Source organism: Gymnodraco acuticeps, unplaced genomic scaffold (assembly GCF_902827175.1).
Source record: "Gymnodraco acuticeps unplaced genomic scaffold, fGymAcu1.1, whole genome shotgun sequence".
Lineage (NCBI taxonomy): Eukaryota > Metazoa > Chordata > Actinopteri > Perciformes > Bathydraconidae > Gymnodraco > Gymnodraco acuticeps.
This window is the reverse complement of record NW_022989828.1, coordinates 256,902-273,532: the sequence shown is the minus strand read 5'-3', so window position 1 is coordinate 273,532 and position 16,631 is coordinate 256,902. Positions and strand designations below refer to the sequence as shown.

At 40.0% G+C, this 16,631-nt stretch overlaps 1 pseudogene; it reads right to left on the bottom strand.

Annotated features, from left to right (window-relative positions):
* Positions 1–694: 694 nt before the first annotated feature.
* LOC117558105 lies at positions 695–15,806 on the bottom strand (annotated as a pseudogene).
* Between the last annotated feature and the right edge of the window lie 825 nt (positions 15,807–16,631).

Genomic DNA, 16,631 nt, shown 5'->3' with positions numbered 1-16,631 from the left:
ATACACATGACCAAATAAGGACTATGTGGGAGTTCCCCTCGATTCCATTGGCTCTGACGGTCAGAAAGAGATGTCACATGTCAAAATCGAGCAAGGGGGGCCAGAGATATGGAAAATCCACCCAAATGGCCCCAGAAGAGGGTTTTTTTTGCTAAATCTGTCTAAAAAGGTCAAATATCACTTGTTTTGCATCAATCTTGATACAGGGTACTTATTATATGTTGTACTTTGGATTCCTAAAGCTTTTAGTCTACTAACCCATCATCCAAGGTTAGTTTTCACTATAAGTACAAAATATTTTTTGGACGGACACTATAATTTACAGTTTTTTACCATGTTCAATCTGAATTTTCTTTAAAATAAAAAACATCTATATTGAATCTGACTTTTCTACATCCAACTCACAGGTTTATCATTACTTTGAGAAAAAAGATTATTAATTTAACCCTTTTAGAAGGGAAGATATGGTCATTTGTTCTGGGAATGTCATTTTCGAGCCTGAAACCTGAAAAACAGGCTCGGGGTTTAACAGGTTAAACAAAAACTCACACTCGTGTTCCTAAGGCCAGAAAATGCCACCTTCACAAAAGCTGCTATAAAAATATGATATATTCATATTTTTTCCCACTTTCAAAGAGTAAATCTTTTAAAGCTACTCCAGCCTGACTAAAATGAATAATAAAAGATCATTTTGAACCAGAAAAACATGTATTTTACAAAGATGAACATTGAATGAACACTGTGTGTCTGGCTGTGAGAGTCCAGCTCAGGTGGAGCAGGGGCTGCAAATGGACAGACTGTGGTCCTTGCATCAGAGTCCTGCACGGGTCTGATTTTCAAGACCCGCTCCCGCCCCGCACCCGCGATGTGCAATACCGAACCCGCCCCGCTACCCGCACATATTGCCAATTAGTTCCGCAACCCGACCCGACCCGTCGGCACAAGATCCGCAACCCGACCTGAACCCGCATAGCCTATATATGAGCAGTGAAAACGTGCAATTATAAACACACGCAGTTGCATATTTGTCTCAAAAAGCGTGGGATGTTGGTTATTTTTTCCATCTAGGATGACACCAGAAGCCTCCCAGACGTTGGATTTCGCTCTTGAGGAAGTGTTATTGAAAATGCTGTATTCTCCGTTAGAGAGCTTCACCTCAGCCATTTCGAATGTGGCGCGCACAGCAGCAGATTGATGCGCTGCAGAGGTTATGATTATGCGCGGTCCCGCGGGGGAGAGGTCTGAGGATTTAAACATTAAACAAAATTATTATTATTTTAATATATTTATTATGCAACACCCGTGACCCGACCCGCATCATCTTTGTTTTACCCCGAACCGAACCCGGAAAAAAGCGTTTGAAAAAATACCACCCGCGAATCACCTTTTTTGCGGGTACCCGCGGGTACCCGACCCGATGCAGGACTCTGCCTTGCATATGAATTTCCCACATTTGCAGCAGGTGCTGCAAACTCTTCTGTCCATGCAAAAGTGGCACTGCCTCCTGCTCTTCCGTTCACTGATGAGAGAGGGGCCTGCAGCAGCACCCTGCAGATCTGACACCATTGTTGCAGCGGCTGATGAGCGGGGAAGGCGCCCTCTCTTCTTGATGTGTGGGGTCACCAGCATTTCTCCCACTTCTTCAATGAAGAGCCTCCTCCTGTACGGTTTCTGCTGCTGCCAGGATGGCTCGATTGATGTCCACAGGACGTAGGCGTTGTAATGGGAAATGTCAACCAGGTTGTGGAAGAGGGCAAGTGGCCAGCGATGTGTTCTCCTCCTGCAGGAGTAGTTGGCAACAACCTGACAAAAACATAAAACAAGACCATTTGAATAAATGATTCCAAGCATTTTCTCTCATGATGCAAATATTAATTATTTTATAGGAAAATGCTCATTTGAAAAAAACCTACATATATTTCAGACAAGAATATAAGAGTAAGAATGCATGTGTGCCTACCTTATCAAGGTTGTCGACACCTCCTTTGCATCGGTTGTAGTCTTTGATTATGACTGGCTTTCTCTTCATTTCGTCGCTTACGTCTGGACTGCGGTGTTTCGTGCTTAGAAGCAGCACATTCCTGCCACGTCGAGGGATGTAAGAGACCAGTGTGTGGATCTTCGTAAAGGTGGAGGAGAGGATCGCTCTCGCCTGGAGCAAAATAGGGGGAAGCTCAGGCTTGTTTTCGGCGAATTGTGCCAACCAGGGCCAGTTTTCTCCTGAGCAGCTCCTCAGCCAGTGCGAAGAACGTGAACAAATTGTCACAGGTAATGATGTGTCCCTGGAGCCCCTCTGTCATCTCCAGGACCACCCTCATCCCCTGGTTGACTTCAGAAGGACTGCCAGCTGCTTTGCCTGTATACACCTGAAGTCTCCAGGCGTATGATGATTTTACATCACAGTTTGCCCAAATCTTTATACCGTATTTGGCCGGCTTTTTTGGCATATACTGCTTGAAGCTGCACCTGCCTCTGAATGGGACGAGCTGTTCATCCACGCAGACGTCGCTGAATGGGCTGAACAGCATCGGCAGGCGGTGCGTCCACATATCCCAGACTTTGCGGAAGGCAGCCAGCTTGTGATCACGGCGCCGCAATCGGGATAGCTTGTCGTCGAACCGCAGTGTTCGGCTGATTTGGTGAAACCTCCTGTGGAACATCGTGGCTCGGAAAATGCTCCGTCCCGATTTCTCACTCCAGAGGCTGAGGGTCGATTCATATTTTGATCTGTAAACACCGGCCAAAATGAGCAGCCCCACGTAAGCCTGCAGTTCCTCTGTGTCCATATCTCGCCACTCTGCAATTGACCGTCTCCCATGCAGGTTTGTCATGGACACAATATGCTGCAGGATGTCATCTGTCATCAGCAGTGCTGGATGCCGGGTCACTGATTCGGGCGACAGCATAGTGTGTTGGTCCAAGGATCAAACTTCTGGCTGCTGGGACGTAGCGGAGCGTCTCAGTGTTTGTGGGAGACCAAATCTTAACATAAAGGAAATCAAGAGTTTATGATAAGATAAATGTGGGGTCAAAAAAAGCATTTTCAATGGGGCAATTTTTGCCGCTAGGAACTAATGTGTCGGTTTTTGTGTAGCTTAGCCATTTTAGGCTAATTTAAAAAACTGAGACGACAATTCAATATACAACTAAAAAAGAATATCCTCTGGCAAGTTTGAGCAATATTCATTCAACACAGCCAAAATGGCATGAACATGAAAACCTGAATGGCTGAAAAATGTCCCCAGGGACTCTTAAGGGTTAAACGTGATAGTATATAAAACCATGCTCGTATCTACAACCTATAGAAATGCAACACGGCGTCAGTTTAGACGTAATTCTGTCCTCCTGCTTACCGCATCTTTTATGAGAAAACATTTCATAACATTAACACAACATATTCGAGGTGGTTTTAAATAACATATCCGTATTTATTTCTCCAAGTTATGTTTTTGTGTGCACTGAGGAGTCGTCATTTTAAGATTGGCTTTAATCAATGTTTGAAAATGAATTATTCATATATGATAAATGAGAGGTAATATTTTATTTATGGTATTATTTCCACATGTGTCTCTCCATTCTTCCAACGCTCAAAAAATGGCGTACGCCAGTTTCTACGCAATGTTTGCGATTTATAAAATACTAACTTGACGGGAAAATGTGCGGTCCTCCACACAAACTCTAACCCATGCGTACGCACTAAGCACAAACACGGGAGAGACGAGAAACTCATTTGAACAAAACTCACATTACACTGACATTTATTATGACAAGACTGGTTGCTCAATATTCCTTTCTTTTGTGACATGTGAAAAACAGTCAACGTCTGCATGTTTTAAACTCAGTTTAGACTGAGCTTCTAATCTTTAGTCATTCTAAGGCAGGGGTGCCCGACCGGTCGATCGCGGGGAGATTCCCAGTCGATCGCGATATGTGTCTAAAAATAGAACAACAATATTCTGTTTTATCGTTAATGTCCTGTAACATAATCTTCCTGTGCCAGAATAATGCACTTGAACGCATCAAAGCGTTGTGATTGGCCGGCGTGACCCCATGTGTCGGGGCGTGGCTGGTGGGCAGTGGGCACTATTTCGCTGACGTTGTCCGTGTCAACAGGAGTGACAGTCCGCACACACACAAGACCGCAATTATGGCAGAACATATATATATATATCATTTTCACTCCGAGTGGGAGGATGATTATTTTTGTATCTATTCCAATTCAAAGTCCATCTGTCTCATCTGCAATGCGAGCGTGGCTTTATCGAAGAAGGGTAATTTAGGAGCGGCATTTCAAAACAGTGCACAAACACTACGAGACGGAATTCCCTCCTAATTCTGCCCTACGCTCCAAAAGGGGAGGGGCCTGAGAGGACAGCTAAATGCACAGCAGTCCATTTTCACCAGGCCCAACAACAAGAGCAAGGCTGCTACCATAGCATCTTATCGTGTCAGTCACGTTCTTGTGAAACACATGAAGTCTTTCCAGGCTGAAATGACTGAGGGGGCTGTTAAAAAATCCTAGGGGGCGACTTTTTTTTCACAACAACGAAAAATACTGGCAATGTAATGAATTGACACACCAAGTTTTTTTCATTCTCACTGCTCTACAATCTCTTTGCTTCTTTATTTGTATTCCGGATTGACCCCTCTCATTCTGTTCTTTTCCTCTGATCTTTAATAATAGATAGTACATTATTAGATGCCTGCACTTTGTTAGTCACGTTAACAGACTAACATTGATTTCCTCAATTTATAAATGGACAGGCTCTGTAATTATACCATAACCTTTTCTCCTCTATCCCTTAACTCGTCTTCCTATACATATTTATTTACTTACTGTCAGAGAATATTTTAATCCGATCTGTGTATTTAGAGGTTCTCAGTCTTTCTTATAAACTGTTGCTTAACAGACGTGTGCTTTTGTTGAGTTGCATGTGATCCTGCGTGTAACGTCAGGAGGACACAGGTCAAGAGGTCCTCTGCCTTCCTGTGGGGGAGGGGTTTGGGCACATGAGGAGTTGCAATACAAAGGTGCCTTTGTTCCGATGTCTGGTAATGGTTAGGGGAAAGGCGGGAATATAGGTCCCTCCTCTTTTCATGTATAGATCTGTGTTTCTGTCGTCCTTTGTCCTCAGAGTTGATTTGGTTGCTCGCATGAAAAGTGTGAATTTACCTTGTGAACTCTCCGGCTGTATTCTCTCTCAATAAATATCGGTGTTTGACTAAAGACGATCCAGCTTCCATCATTTCCTCAGCATTGCTGCACAGAAGTTTTCATCACACTTACTATCTACTCTAGTCATGTCAGGATTAAAGACAAATTAATCTGGTTGATTTTTTATTTTCAGGATTGAATGTTCAAACCAAGACCTAAAACCTGGCATTCCATAAGAAAGTGACTAATATATAAACCAAATGTAATATTGGATCAAATACTACACCAAATGGACAGACACAGATTACAAATCCGTCACTAGATGTCGCTCATTGTACCAATACGGTTTATATAATAACATATTATTATTATAGTAAAAGGGCTCGCTTTGGAAAAAACCTGATCCATACAGGCAGCCCTAAATAATAACAGGTAAGCATCATGTGTGGTGCTATCTGTAGTTGTCTTATTTTTTGTCGATTTCATCTTGTTTTCACAGAGCTGTGGAAATGAATTTCCCCCTGGGGACAATAAATCTAATCTAAACTAATTTAATATTCAATCCCACACTTGGCGATTGAGAACATACATTCGTAATTTACCTCGTTTAAATCACTTTTGTTCTAATACTATGGATTTAGTTGACACTACTAGCCGACTTTCTTTTGTCCAATATTTGCGGGAAGGTACATTGAATTAGAAGCTTCTTATTATACATCCATGGGTAGAAGAAGAAGAAGTAGAGGTAGAAGAAGAAGAAGTAGAGGTAGAAGAAGAAGTAGAAGAAGAGTAGAGGTAGAAGAAGAAGAAGAAGTATTAGAAAAAGAAATACACTAACGCTACAAACAGGCACAACACTGTTACTCTGTTTTTACAGACATGTACAATTTTATTTCACCTCGCTCTATGTTTTTTAACGCACATTCCGAAAATGGGGACTTTGCCCGGAAAACAGGGACGTTTTGGTCCCCCATCCGACTGTGTTTACAGCTAAGCACACATGCTAACATTAATTAAGACTACAAGCTCACTTGGGGTTGAGGCTTGTTTACACGTTGCTTGACTGCCTGCCCACATATCTGATCTAAATATAGTAACGTGTGTTGGGGAAAATAATTATTTAAAGTTATTTAATAATTGTGACATTTATTTAACTTTTGGCTGAATGATGCTCAAAGTGAGGGCGCCAGGCCCGAGTCTTTCAAAGACGGCGAAGTTGTGAAAGAAGCATTCCTGGAGGCTGCCGACGCGCTTTTTGGGGACAGTAAAAATAACAGTAGCATTTCAACAGGTTTTTGATATAATAAAAACTCAAGTTAGATACCGTTATTAATCAGCTGTAAGTTTTTGTTTGTTTGAACTTATTCATTATAATTATTGTACAAAATGGTATAAGATAAAGGTTATAGTCTATTATCAATTCAGGTTAAGTTAAGACACTAGTGTTGCTTGCATCCTATTTTAAAAAGGCATTTATTTTTATACTCTACTAAATGCAACAAAAGGGTTTGATTCTATTAATTTTGTCTTTTGTATTGCACTTTGGCAGCAGATTCCTGTGTAGCTTCAGATCTGAGTTGTCTTATTAGTAAGCCTAATTTATACTTTTGTAGCAACACTACTCAGTTTTACACAAGTAGAAGTGTGTATTTACCTGGTAGTCGGCTGTCAGTAATGGCTATGCCTCTCTATTTGGACGGGTAGATCTCGGCAGACTGGCAACTTTAAAAGTAGCTCTCGGTTCAAAAAAGGTTGGGCACCCCTGCTCTAAGGTGACCGTATAATAAAACACGGGACCTCTGCAGTGCCTACATCTGTATCTGCCTGCATTGCTGCCCTTCCCATCTCTGCCTGATTATCTATTCATTTCCATTCCCCCCTCTCATTCTGTCTGCAATTCTCTTACCCCTGTCTCTCTTTCCATTTAAATCAACCGGGGCAGAGCGGTTTAGTTGAATACCACTTTAATCTCTTCTCTTTCGAGCCGGTCTTATGCTATAAGCCTCTATTGGTAGGCAGCCAGTGACTGCTGAGTCGTGTTAGCTGTATCCCCTCTAGAGTCTGTTTAATGTGTTGCATCGCTATTCAGTAGCCAGGGAGAGAGGGTGAGGATAGAGGGAAGTATGGGAAAGGCTGACAGCGGTGTCGAGGAATACTGGCGGTCACTTGTCCTTGTTTTGTCCTCCTTCATCCTATTTGGCTTTTCCGTTTTGTTTTGTGGTGCAGAGTAGCTTTTGACTTTAATTAAAATGATTTAAGGTTAAACCAGATTATATTTGACTTGTATAGTGAGGTTATGTTAGTTTAAATGATTTCACTCTTTGAAATGTACTTAGCATATAGCATGTTATACTAGCCTTACATCAAACAGCGATTTTTATAGTGAAGTCCAATGATGTGAACATTATCAACAACCAATTTGTGCACTCTTATTTATTTTTTGGGGGGGCAGAGGGCCTTTATTGGAGATCTTAGAGTTAAAGGGGAGCAACATTGCCTGGAATGTTCCGCGGCTCCGGGAATTGAACCGGCTTACTGCGTTATATTTTTGTGTTGCGAGGCAGCTATCCTGCCTCAACATCATTTTGACTCCAATCTTAGAAAATGTCCTATAAATAGGTTGATTCCTTGGGTATGAAAGCTATGCTGCTTCTCAATAATGATAGGCCTACTATTCTTAGTGCACAGTAATGTCATTCGCTGTGAACACTTGGGCAATTGCGTGTGTCAGTCCAGACCCCTGGAAGCAACGATGGCCATAGCTAGCTAACAATTGATTGTGTTACCAAATCATCAGAGCCTGCTGAACTAACCAAGACAATTAACATTGCGTACTTTTTGACACCAGTATAACGGCCACAGCTCTTCGCCGGAGGAGAGACCGTCACCTGAAATCTCTCTCACACACACACACACACACACACACACACACACACACACACACACACACACACACACACACACACACACACACACCATCAGTCACTGAGATACTGGAGATACGTCTTCAGATCGGAGAGGGACACACACCCCTCTTCTATCAGAACATGTATGTATTATTGTTACTGCCGCAGTTGGTGCTTGTGTGTGTGTCTCTCTCTCTCCCTGATTGTCTCCAGGTGCAGCCTCTCCCCCAGGTGCTCCCAATCAGGGCCTCCATAAAGGGCCTGAGGAAGGCTGCAGTGGCCTCTCTCCTTCTCCTCTGCTGCATGTGTGCAGCATGGTGTCTCTGTGTGAAACCTGTGTTCTGTTAATTATCAGGAGATGTGCTCCAGTGTCATATTGTGTTCTAGTTTGCTTTGCAATTGGCTGGTGAGCCCTTTTTCTTTTGTCGATTAAAAGACCATCTTGTGGCTTCAGAGATCCGTTTCCTCTCCTTTTTCTCATCACCCGTCATTTTATATTTTGTTACTTCCCTTTGGTTCCCCTAGCCCAGTAGGGACGTAACAATTATTATAATTTAATGAAGAGCTTTTTGAACATTAAAGCACGTCAACATGTCACAGGAGAGGCACACAACACAACTGTGAACATGATGGGGCCCCGTTCAGAATATGCTCATACTTTACCAGCTGCTGCATCAGAGAGATAAACAAAGCATTAAGGCTTATATTTGTATAATAAATATTATTCTGAAATGGGCCACTCTGCATAATGGGTACTGTTCCTTTTGATGCTGGTGCTTTTGTACTTTTAACATTTGTCTACATAATGGTACTGCTACTTTGACTCAAGTCAAATAAGTACTTTTCCGCCTTTAAAGGGCGTCTTACCCTGCAGGAGTGCTGGTATCCTCTGCGGGTGGTTTGTACTCCAACCACATCGACACCGGCGGTAAGGATAGAGGGGTTTCCTCCTCTCCATCATTATCGGATATTACTATCGTAGCATCATCTTCCTCGGACGTTCCGTCCGAGGAAGATGATGCTACGATAGTAATAGTAATCTCTTCTTCATCTGGAAGAAACAAACCCACCAGACTCAGGGACAGTTTTATCCCACAGGCCATAAGACTGCTAAGTGCCCCGATAAACATTCTTGTTTGTCATCTTGTATGTATTATTAGGGGCTTGTCAAGTTAACGCGTTAATAAATAAAAAAATTAACGCCACTAATTATTTTAACGCATGTGTATTTTTGTCCTCGGCCCGCCCCGTAGTTTCAGAGAGCATCGAGTTTAAAATACCATCTACAAGCTGATGCTGACAGCCCCGCTCCTGCCGTCCGCTTGCGGCAGACCACACTTCCACGCTCACCGGCAGGCACCGACTGGCTGTTGGGAGGACCGGGAGGGTGTGTGTGTGTGGCGCGGAGAGAGACCTTACGTGTATTGTTTTGTTAGCATCTGGTGCTAGCTAGCTGCGCTAACGGATATAAGGAGCTGTTTCAAATGAAAACAGAGGAGCGACATTTCGCCGACAACTGCGCCGAGCACTTGACTTTAAGCCAGACAGTGGGACATTGTACGAACAGTCACCACACTCCAGCACGGATAGTGCGCGCAAACATGATTGCAGGGTCCATGCAGCTCCCGTTCGAGCATATGCCTTGAGTTGCACATAGCTCCAACGATCCATCACACACACACACACACACACACACACACACACACACACACACACACACACACACAGTATTGTATGAGGTTCCAGGTTGAATTGAGGCGGGTATTTTTAATGTTCAGAGGTTGTTGTGTTTAATATTCATGAGAATATTTGTCATTGATCAAATGATAATAAACAAACATTTGTAAAAGCATATTTGTCCACTCATATGTTGATAAGAGTATTAAAAACTTGAAAAATATTCCTCTAAGGAACATTTAGAACAGATACAAATGTGCGATTAATCGCGATTACTATTTTATCGACTGACAGCCCTATTATTATAATTTAATGAAGAGCTTTTTGAACGTTAAAGCACGTCGACATGTCACAGGAGAGCGTCATATGTGTGAACCTACCTGTTTTCTGATCTCAATGCTTTTATCTGGTTAAATAATAAAATGTCTTTTGCAGTAGAATGGGTCCTGAGAGGACGTGTTGGCCCCAGAGTGACCTGTTTTGAAGCTGCTGCCAGTAGAGCTGTGACTTTATGTTGATATACTTTGCATGTTATACTGTGGAAATGTTTTTGGGTTAATAACCTAATTTTATTTTACAACAATTCCATCTCCTTTCGTCATTTAAACCGTGCGTTAGAGCACAGTCCCTCACAATAGTATTTTGTATATAAAAATGGCAGAGTGGTTACCTTGTGTAAATCATTCTGTTCTTATTCCTCAACATACAGACAAAAACGATGTCTAAACCTGATGCCCTCTGTATCCGGAGAGCCATGGTTTTTCTCTCCTCTTTCATTTCCTTTAGTGATGTCCCAAAAATCAAGGTACAGCTGGAAATGCCGCCATCACTGCCCTGGCCATCTAAATGACAAAAAGCATTCACAATATCATATGGGTCTGATTCTTGCAAAGTGGCAGCTGTTCTAAAGTTAAATATACAACTCAAAGAAACCTCTTGATAAATTATTTTGAATTGTTTCTTTGTCCTATTTTTAACGTGAACTATAATTGCACAGGTATAAATGTGTTTAAAGAAGAGATGGATTAATTCACAGAATCAACCCACTTCAGAATATCATAATTATTTGATTGATTTCACTTAGAAGGCACTTTCCATGACGACAATAACCCCACAGCTATTGCCATCTTGCTGAGTTGGATGTTCCAGGACCCCTCCTTTCCACTTCCATTGGATGTCCTCCTCATTTTGAAGAACTCACTGTATGTGATATTATGATGATTGAAGTTATTTAAAGTGGAGAAAAAGCAGCAAAAAATGAGCTACAGATTCAAAACCAAAATAATCTTAATAATATTAAATTATGAAAGACATCCGTTAGCACCCACATTATATTAGATCATTCCTAAATGGATGCCCAAAGAGTATTTTTTTAACCTTCTCTTTTTCCCATCACAAATGTTCAATTACTACCTTTTTTTACTTTTACCTCGATACATTTTCCTTATTTTAATGCAGCTTTAATTGTGGATTGATGAATGACAAAATCAAAGCTTGCTACTTGGTTATACCTCGCAGGTGCATGGTCACCACTGAAAACTGTTCTTGTGCACATATGCATCATTTCAGGATCAAAGCCATAAAGGAATTAAGTCAGATTTTTTTTCTGCTGCACTTTGCGAATCTGCATCCTCTGTGGAACTTCTTGCAGGATCCACCAGGAAAACTGCATTTATGTTCTGAAAATTACAAATGGGTAGTTTAATTGAATAATTATAAGCTATATATTTGAAATATGTACTGTATGCATTGGTATAATAATGACACTAACCAGTAACCTTCCAGTGCACACTGTTGAGATTTACGAATGAAACAATGCCCTAGTAGTTGTCAAAGTTCACCTGTGAAAGAATAATAATATAAATTACATTTGCAGAATGAAGCATTATTAAATATGATAACACTTTTCTAAATGTTACATTTATTTTGCATGAAAATATCTGTTTTCAATCAGTGTTAAATACAAACATATGAAGCAAGTATGAATCGTGCATATTGACAAAATAGCATCTTCGCACTACGGTCCAGGCACATTTTCAAAGATGACCTTTCGTAACTGGTCCGTAACACCTCCTCTTCTTTCCCAAACAGTATCACTGTGTAGTGGTTCATAATAAAGATGGTATTACCCATCTCCCTGTTTGCTTGCAGCGATTTGGAGCAGACCTTCCATCATTGAAATGTACGGAAATACATTTTTCGTCATGTAAATTGAAAATACATTTATTAGATTGTAGAATTACTGCTACTCTCTATTTACAAATAATTCAACAGTATAGTTATCCCTATAATCCCCATGTTTTTTTCTGCTTGTATTAAGAAAAGCGTGTAATGTGTGTATTTTAATAATATAAAATGTTTAACACTTTACAATCAGGTTAAACAAAAATAAGAGGAACATTACCAGGACAAACTGATAATAACAAATACATTTTAAGTCACATCTTCTACTACAAAATCCCCTAATAACAGTAATTAGAAAAAGTTATTCCTGATGATGAATCATTGACAAAGTTATTCCTGATTTTAAATAACTATTCATACAATGTCTATTTTTGTAAACAGCTACAACTATAATGTTATCCTCAAGGTAATACAATACTAATTACATGATACAAACACTGTGTTGCACGTTTGATTTATGTTTCAAATTGCAGTTTAAAGAGACAAATGATAACTATACCTCGCCTGCTCGCCATTGGTGAGGTCGAAGTGTACGTAGCTCACTGTGGTGGATAATCAGATAATTTCCTTTTGTCTGGGAGGGGAGAACGGAAACCACAACCTCAGTGTCTTTCTTCTTCCATAATGACATGAGCTGCAGGTCCTAAATGTGAACCAAATACAACTGACTCAATATGTAAAAAACATAATCTCTGTCTTCTAATATATTCTGTTCATTATTCCATTGAATATACATTTGAAGTCAAACTGTTGTGGTCCCCCTCCATGGAGGAGATGTCGCTGGGTGTATCAAAGGCATCCTCAGTCACTGAGGAATCTACCTGTTGACAGTATGGGTACAAACATAACATTATTAACTATCCTCTTTTAATAGGGCGTCTTTGTCTGTTATGTCGTGACTTTATCCTGTTGCATTTCATTCCTTTTTCTGAAGAAATGTTTTTAAATTATTTTTGTAATAATACATTTTCAGAATATTGATTTGAGGAGACGAATGTGATGGAAATACACTGAATTAATGGAAGATGAAAAAGGTGCTTACAAGTTGAAATTTAAATTAAATCTCGTTTTACCGTCTTGGCCAAACTTTTGAACGGGAACGGCTTGCAGTGACATATCGCCCCTTCCTCTGATTTCGTTCCTTCCATTTTTCCAACACACTCTGAATGTCTGCATAAAAAAAGAGTTATAGATGGAAGAATTTATTTATGATTGGAATCTTTTTGCAGACCAGTTATGGACAAAGCATTTGTTGTTCTTGGTCAGCTGTATCTTTTTCAATATCAATGCATCTACTGAGAAATTAATGTTTTTTATTCTTTTACCACGTTATCCTAAATAGGTTATTTGATATAGTTCTCCATGAATAACCATGGACATTTATTATAAGATGTAATGCTCATAAATGACTGTATATTAATAAATACAAACTAAATATGTGTTACTTAATAACATCCTATCATCCACACTTGAGATTCATTAATAATGGTAATGTCCACAGTATTGACATTTACATGTCTAATATGTAATTGTAAAGCGCTTTGAGCACCTGTAAAAGTGCTCTAATTAAAAAATGTAATCCATTATTATTATTCACTCATCAAAATCAACCACATATTACAATTCACCATGGCTGATTAAAATGTTGGCTCATATTGACCATGGCATGATTAATGAAATGTGCAAACCTTTCTTTTAGAAAGTCTTCGGGAGTCAGCATACTCCTTCAGCATAGCACTGTGTTTTTTTTATATTGGACAACAAAGTCATAATTCTGGTGAGCTTGCGTGAAGTGGATATGTTTCAAATCCCATTGGCTCTTCTCCATGATGCCTCGTGTCTTGTTGTCCTCCGTTATGTTCTGAGAAAAGATAATTACACAATCAATACATTCATACGATAAATTAGCAGTAAAACGCAATATATGTATTTTCTTACAAATACAATTAAATTACTTGTGTGTTCTTATTTTTCAGGACATTGTATGTTCTGCTGTAGTCCTCATAGGGTTTTCCAGTCCCATGTCGTCCGAGGTCACCTTTATGTTTAAATTAAAGATAATGTTATTTTCCGAATACACAGCCAAGCGCAGTAACATTACAAAGAAAACATTAGCCATCTTTAGCCTAGCAGTTGCTAACTATACAGTGACTAAATGAGATGTCATAATACCCTAACATTAGCCGTCTTTAGCCTAGCAGTTGCTAACAAGTGACTAAATGAGACTACTCAACATAATCAAGTCGGACATTCGCCGCCTTTAGCTCAGCTGTGGCGACGTGATATCCGACCGTGATGAAGTTTGTTTGGACAACACGGGGCGTGACCACTCAGGATTTAGGATTTATGTTTATTTTCATGTGCTCTTCTCCATTCAAAGTTAGCACATGGTATCACAAGTTAGCTTTTTCTTCTCACAAATCCGTTCTAAGTTAGTTTCAAAGTTAGGTTTGTGGCCAGAGGGTAGTTCTTTGGGCACTGCAGATATAAAACATGAATTAGGTTCAATATTTCAATAAAGTATTGAAAGGAAATATGTACATCGAACCAGATGATGTTTACCTACAGTACATCATTAATATTTGTGTGTTTTCTTAACACTATGGGCCTTTCATGTAAGACGTGCAGATTTAGTGGAAGTAAACTGAGTAAAGCAGAATCCTATTGCCACTTTGATGGTAACCACCTAAGTGGTGTGTAGAGTAAAGAAGTAAAATGTCACCCATAATATTGTTTGTTAACGAAACTTAACGATTTTTTTTTGTAAAAATAGGGTATGCTTACTATTTTTTACACATTTCCTTGGCCTTCTTCATGATGTGACTCAGGCAGCGATGCAGGACAGGCACCCTGAAGTCGGCTTTGGTTGCAAGTAGCAGTTTATTGTGTCATGCAGATTGTTCTTTGCAAATGAAAAACATATTGCCTGAATGAGAAATGCCTCAAGGAAATAGCTTACTGAGGCCGTGGTGTGATCACATGTGAGATATGTAGCAACTGGAAAGGGAGGGGAGTTCTTCTGGGGATTCCTGACCACCACCTCATAGACGTAGAAAGGAGGAGAGCCCTTCTGTTTTTATGCTGCCTGTGGCATCCAAATAAACAATGTCCTCTCTGCATCGCTCCTGGAAGATGTCTATGCTCCTTTGTGACCGCAGTAAAACACCTTCTGGAGCAGTGCTTCTCAAACTTTTTTCAGTAATGATAATTACCTTTGAAACATTTTCTCAGCCGAGTACCCCCTGACCGACCCGGGACATTTTTGATAGAAAAAGCCTATATACATAATTACAATATAGTGATGTTCCATCAGTGTGTGATTTATTAACTCCTTCATGCATGCATTACAACAAACTAAGGACTTTTTCATCTTTGTGCATGAAAAAAAGGAGTTTTTCAATTGAAGTAATATATGACAAAAAAAACAAAACAGAAACAAACCATTGAACAAAATGATATATTATGAAAAACTATAAAATACAATAAACACATTTGACATGTTTATATGAGGACCCCCTTGGTGGTTCTAGAAATATTTTATATAAAATTGTGTTTTCTATTTCACTTATTATATATTTTTTTAAATCTCACGTACACCCTGCAGTACCCCAACGTACCCCCATTTGAGAATCACTGTTCTGGAGGACCGCATCTGGAGTGTTCTTTTTATTTTCCACCATCATTTGTAGACTGAGGATTTCATTGCTGTGCTGACGACTTTCCTGCCGTACCTCCCAGGAAATGTTTTTCAACACCTGAGGAGTAGGAGCTTCATCTCTGCAGCCGGAGTCCATGACGTCCTCATCGATTCCATTTGTCCAGATACATGGCTCTGGGTAGTTAATGTTGATGTTGCAATCTTTTTCCCAAGACTTTCCTGTCATCCGCTCTCACAGGTCGTCTTTTCAGTTCAGTCTGATTGTGTAAGGCCATGTCTCCTTAAACTCCACTGTTTGCCTTGAGGTCCTCCTCACTGTTCACAGCCACAGTGACTGGGCAGTCCTCAAATCGGCAGTAACCCAGACACCAGAATTCCGGGCTTGGTTTTTTTGGACCCTGAAGTTTTCAGTCTGTCTTTTAAAAGCGATTGAGCAGTGAGGATGGATGGTCCTAATTCCTTTGGCTATGATGTTGGTCCACTGCAATCCTTTGAAACCCTTTGATGTATTTTTGTTTTGATGGCTTTCCATTAATTCTGCTCAATGAAAAAGTAGGTTGGTTTCTGAGGTACTCTGATCTTGATCAACCCGTCTTCCTCAGTTGTGTTGCTCATGGTTCCCTAATCAAAACACAACGTTATTGTTTTGCGATGAAAACACAATTTAAAAAATATAAATATTTAGTTGTGTTGAATAGATAAATCACTTGTGTCCTTTGATTATGCAGTCTTCCAAGTGTGTTATGACCTGCAGCTCAAAGTCTAAAAAATGTTTTTTTCATTAATTAGTAAATTGAATGATTTTAGAAAAAAAATGTGTTCAAAAGAGTGAGGTTTGTTATTCAATATTTTTTTTAGAAAATAATTTGCATCTATCCCTTTTTGTTCTAATGCTGGATGAATTATAATACGAAATTACATTTTAAAAAGCAGGGCATGTAAGCAATGAAAATTAACATTTATATATAATAACTGCAGGGCTCGACATTAAGGACTGCCCGATGGCCCGGGGCCATCTAGTATTTAGCTCGGGCAATGAAGCCTCACCTGC